At 44.0% G+C, this 5,751-nt stretch overlaps 1 long non-coding RNA gene across 1 annotated transcript in view; it reads left to right on the forward strand.

The window, feature by feature from the left end:
- The first annotated feature begins 1,400 nt into the window (after positions 1–1,400).
- LOC125301048 overlaps positions 1,401–5,751 on the forward strand; it is a 12,236-nt gene continuing 7,885 nt past the window's right edge. The window contains exons 1-2 of the long non-coding RNA XR_007194660.1: positions 1,401–1,469; positions 2,002–2,069. This is a non-coding gene — a long non-coding RNA (uncharacterized LOC125301048). The remainder of the gene's footprint in view (positions 1,470–2,001; positions 2,070–5,751) is intronic.

Genomic DNA, 5,751 nt, shown 5'->3' on the forward strand with positions numbered 1-5,751 from the left:
GTTCTCTATCAGGCTAGCCTGGTGAAATAGAAATGAATGTTCTCTATCAGGCTAGCCTGGTGAAATAGAAATGTTCTCTATCAGGCTAGCCTGGTGAAATAGAAATGAATGTTCTCTATAAAGCTAGCCTGGTGAAATAGAAATGTTCTCTATAAAGCTAGCCTGGTTAAATAGAAATTAATGTTCTCTATCAGGCTAGCCTGGTGAAATAGAAATTAATGTTCTCTATCAGGCTAGCCTGGTGAAATAGAAATGTTCTCTATAAAGCTAGCCTGGTGAAATAGAAATTAATGTTCTCTATCAGGCTAGCCTGGTGAAATAGAAATTAATGTTCTCTATCAGGCTAGCCTGGTGAAATAATAATTAATGTTCTCTATCAGGATAGCCTGGTGAAATAGAAATGAATGTTCTCTATCAGGCTAGCCTGGTGAAATAATAATTAATGTTCTCTATCAGGCTAGCCTGGTGAAATAGAAATTAATGTTCTCTATCAGGCTAGCCTGGTGAAATAGCCCGGCTCTATCCCTCCTGAGCTCTTCCATTCTTTCTCGTCCTCCTCTTCTGTCATTTGATGCAACCCTTTCATCTGTCTCTGCCTCTCTCTCTCTCACACCTTTTTCTTCTTCTCTCATATCTCCATCTCTCTCTCCCCCTCTCTCTGTTATTTATGTAATAGCTATGTTGTGTGTGTCTGTCTGTTTGTGTGTGCACATGGAGAATTCATTCTGTTTGATGCTGTCATCAGTTTGATGTTGAAACAGAGATAAGAGCCTTCTTTGAATACTGCCTGACATTTTCTTTGTGTGTGTGTTTGTGTCTGCACACATGTGCTTTTTGGTGAGTATAGCTCACACAGCCCACTGCAAACTGCTGCATATTTTAAGTCTGGAAAAAAAAGAAATAAAAGATGATAGAAGATAAAAGAAGCATTCTTAAGCAGAGACCAATGTAGAATTGCCCTCCTATCTTCCGAGGTAGAGCTGGTCTCACACACTTCCCAGGTCAGGCTGTTGCCGGGCAGAACAGGGCTTCACTGTGGTAAGGGAGGTTCCCAGTCAATCTCACCAAAAATTCCAGTGCAGCGTCTTCCTGGAAATGGATGGACTTTTACTGGTCAGAGATGACGTGGATGTGGGTTGAGGAGTGTGTGAATTTGTTAGGTCCCTGTGTTTGTGTCTGTGTGTGTGTGTCTGTGTGTGTGTGTGTGTGTGTGTCTGTGTGTGTGTGGTAGTGATTTAGTATTGCTCTATATAAAGGCATGGTGGCGGTGACCTTTACTCAATCTCTAAAACAGGAAGTGGTTTAAATAAATCAGTAACTGACTTAGTACATGAAAATGTTACTTTCTCCTATCCTTCCTTCTCTCTCTCTCTCTCTCTCTCCCCCTCTCTCTCTCTCTCTTCTCTCAGGCTTCTGACTGCTCAGTGAATGATTCCCAGTCTCTACTTACCTTCATAGAGACCACTAAGGTAGGACTCCACACACAGCCCTTGTACATCAGACATCTTGATTAAAAAGCCATTAATATGTGCCAGCTCAAATAAATGTGTTTTTAAATTTCATTTTAATTTAAATTTAATTATTTGTTTAATACTGTGTTTATGTTTTATTTAATATTTAGTAGTAGGCTAATCAGCATTCCATAATTAATGTCATGTAGTTAGTCAGGGATCTAAAGCTTGTAGGGAAAAGACTGTAGAATTTCTGTGCTTAAATGGAGACGTGCCCAGCTGCTCCTGTGACATTTTTCATCCAAGAGGACATTTTGCAGATTTTTATCCTGAAACTGAACTAGGAAAATGAGTACACATGTGGCCATTCCATGGCAGCTTGGTGTTTTTTTAATCCCCTGTCCCATTTCCTGCACATGGTGTTACGCGTCCTCTGTGATAGGAAAGGATGATGTCAGCCCTGCATACAGGAGGCTCACGTTAATCTTTCATGAGTGCTGACTAACACTGACATTTTCAAATATGGGGGGGGTTGTGTGTGTTTTTATAGATTGCTGCTCTCGAGCCTCGCTTCACCGCTCAGGCCCTATGTGATTGTCTGTCACAGCAAGAATACAGGTACGTTAGATGCACACACACACACACACACACACACACACACACACACACACACACACGGGTAGACACATGCAAGCCTAAACAACACTGGCCTTTATCATAACAATCTGTCAATTGTGAAAGTCTGTGAATTTCCATGGTAGTTCTACCAGAACGACCCAATAGGATTTAGTAGACAGACATGGAGCCGTCAGAGTCGGTGTGCTGAAAGCAGCAACGTGTTGAATCAGACGCAACTCTTTAAAGACGAGCATGAGCCACCTATAAACGTCCTTCAGGATGAATAAAGTATTCCTTATCTTATCTTATCTCATCTTATTGGCTAGTGGTAAAGAATGGATGGTGTAAACCATGGGACTTCCTGGTAGAACTTTCACAGCGATCATTTCACAGCTGTCATTTCGTAGGTACGTAGCTTTCGCTATCATTTCCAGTTCCTCTTAATGGCCTTATCTGTAGTTGGCATTGTTCTCCATCATCTAGTAGGGGCAGCCGTGGCCTACTGGTTAGGGCTTTGGGCTTGTAACCAAAGGGTTGCCGGTTCGATCCCCGACCAGTAGGAAAAATGTGGGTGGGGGAAGTGGTTGAGCACTGCTCTCCTATGCCCACATCCACAGCTGAAGTTCCCTTGAGCAAGGCACCTAACCCCTCACTGCTCCCAGAGCGCCGCTGTTGCAGGTGTGTGTTTCACTAATTCACAGAGTGGGATAAATGCAGAGACCAAATTTCCCTCACGGGATCAAAAGAGTATATATACTTATACTTAGTACTTATACTTACTTATCGTCTCCCACACTTACCAGTGAACCCTCACTAAGTACCAGTGAACCCCCACTAGTACATTACACTCCAACACAAAAAGGCAAAATGTGCAACATGTGGATTTTCTCTTCATTTTCACATGGGCCGTGGTGAGTTATGCTTTCATATTGTGTCATGTGACCTATCCGTCTTACATAGCTCCTGATGACGGTTCAGGATGTTATTCAATGAGATTTGGCTTGGGGGGGTCATAAACTATGAGTGGTTGTAAATCCTGACAGCCTGGTGTAGCATTTCATCTAATGTCATCTCATCTCATCTCATGGATTTAGGATTCTTAGAAAGCACATTGACCACCACTGTGCTTGTTCTGGACTTGAATGAGGATATTGGGGTATGTGTGTGTGTGTGTGGAGAGGGGGAGAGAGAGAGAGAGAGAGAGAGAGAGAAAGAGAAGCGATGAGGAGATGAGGATGAGCACAAGTATATTGTGAGCTCAATGCCCAGTGTCTAGTTTCAGCATTGTTGCATCACAATCCTCCACCTACACTCTATTACAGTTCTAAGAATCCCTCTCATTATGTTCTTCTTGATTCCATTGTGTGTGTGTGTTAAATTGTTAATGATGGCTATCATAAGTCCACACACACACACACACACACACACACGTTTAGAGGAGGTTTTAGAGGTTAGTCTGAGCTCACAACTCAACTCTGCAAATGGTGTGTGTGTGTGTGTGTGTGTGTGTGTGTGTGTGTGTGTGTTGTGTGCTTGTGTGTGTGTGTGTGTGTGTGTGTGTGTGTGTGTGTGCGCGCAGCCCTGTAGCTGGTTCTATGCCAGGACCATGTGCTTTTGAACCCCTTTTTCATTTGTCCGGATGTAATTGATGTGTTCTTCCCAGAGAGCTCCCTGTGGTGGTGCAGACACTGGGCTTACACAGGGAGATCGTGTTACGCTCTTGCGCTCTTAATCCAGCTAAACAGTAATATGTGATTCCTTCCTATGCGATTGCATCACAATCCTCCACCCACACTCTATTACAGTTCTAAGAATCTCCCTCATTATGTTCTTGATTCCATTGTGTGTGTGTGTGTTAAATTGTTAATGGTGGCTATCATAAGTCCACACACACACACACACGTTTAGAGGAGGTTTTGGAGGCTAGTCTGAGCTCACAACTCAACTCTGCAAATGGTGCGTGTGTGTGCGTGTGTGTGTGTGTGTGTGTGTGTGTGTGTTGTGTGTGTGTGTGTGTGTGTGTGTGTGTGTGTGTGTTTGTGTGTGTGTGTGTGTGTGTGTGTGTGTGTGTGTGTGTGTGTGTGTGTGTGTGTGCGCGCGCAGCCCTGTAGCTGGTTCTATGCCAGGACCATGTGCTTTTGAACCCCTTTTTCATTTGTCCGGATGTAATTGATGTGTTCTTCCTAGAGAGCTCCCTTTGGTGCAGACACTGGGCTTACACAGGGAGATTGTGTTACGCTCTTGCGCTCTTAATCCAGCTAAACAGTAATATGTGATTCCTTCCTCAGCTCTATGGCTTTCTGTGGCTCGAACGTTGCAGGGTTTATTAGATAGTCCATTTGAATGAAATATTAATGCTTTTGACTGCAAGGCAGGAACACTCGGCCAGTTTGTTAACAGCCTGCTTTCCGTCTTAATCACACACACACACGCACACGCACGCACGCTCTCTGTTGTCAGTGGAGTCTGTTATTTTTCAGAGATTTATTGTTATGTTATTCTCCATAATACAATACATTCACAAATGGGTCTCAATTGTATAGTTGCTATCAGGCAGAGGAAAAACAACATCTGCTCACATTTGTTAGTTGATGGGTTGTAAAGCTGCCTTGCTATAGCTTGGAGCAAATGCAGACACAGAAATACACATCGGCTACACACAGTCTAGCCCATAGCCAGAGGCAATGTAGACAATGTCTGGGTAAAAAACACAACAACAACACCTGCAGAAAAAACGACAACAACAGAAAAAACAATGCATAACAACAACAACAACATAAATAATAACAACACATGAACTCCTTGTCACCAATGGAGTGTGTCCTTCTGCTGAAACATTATGTGTAATTGAAATGTCATACTACTTATAGACGAATGTACTCACCAAAAAAGTTCAGACCCACACGCACATACTTGCACGGACACACACACACACACATACACACATACACAAACAATCAGATTATACACGCACACACAGCTGTGGCTCCCTGTGCGAGCTTGGTGTGTGTGTGAGAACTCTGTGTGCTGGTTCTGCTGGTGTTTCACGCGGCTTGTGTAAGTGTATTGCGCAACATGTTGGGACCTCACGACCGTGAGTCATAGTCTTCCTCTCTATGATTAACCATGATATCCCTGTGGGTGTGTGTGTGTGTGTGTGTGTGTGTGTGTGTGTGTGCGTATGCATGTGTGTGTGTATGTCTTTATGTCTGTGTTTGTGTGTGTACACGCTGTTAACATTACACTGATAGTAATATATTAAACTGGGGTCGGGGAGTTTCTATGGGAGACATTGTGCAACAGGAGTGCCATGGGTAGAAACATGTCCCATGGTGATGGCTGTAGAAGGCGTGGTGTGTGTGTGTGTGTGTGTGTGTGTGTGTGTGTGTGTGTGTGTGTGTGTGTGTGTGTGTGTGTGTGTGTGTGTGTGTGTGTGTGGTGTGTGTGTGTGTGTGTGTGTGTGTGTGTGTGCGCATGCGGCTGGGCATGCGGCGCGCGCGGCGCGTGTGCAAGCCGTTGTGTGTTCGTGTGTGTGTGTGTTTTTGTGTTTGTGCGTGTGTGTGCGTGCGTGTGTGCAAGCGTGTGTTTGTGTGTGTGTGTTTTTGTGTTTGTGCATGCGTGCGTGCGTGTGTGTGTGTGCGTGCGTGTGTGCAAGTGTGTGTGTGTATGTGTGTGTGAGAGA

Source organism: Alosa alosa, chromosome 9 (assembly GCF_017589495.1).
Source record: "Alosa alosa isolate M-15738 ecotype Scorff River chromosome 9, AALO_Geno_1.1, whole genome shotgun sequence".
NCBI classification, from domain to species: Eukaryota; Metazoa; Chordata; class Actinopteri; order Clupeiformes; family Clupeidae; genus Alosa; species Alosa alosa.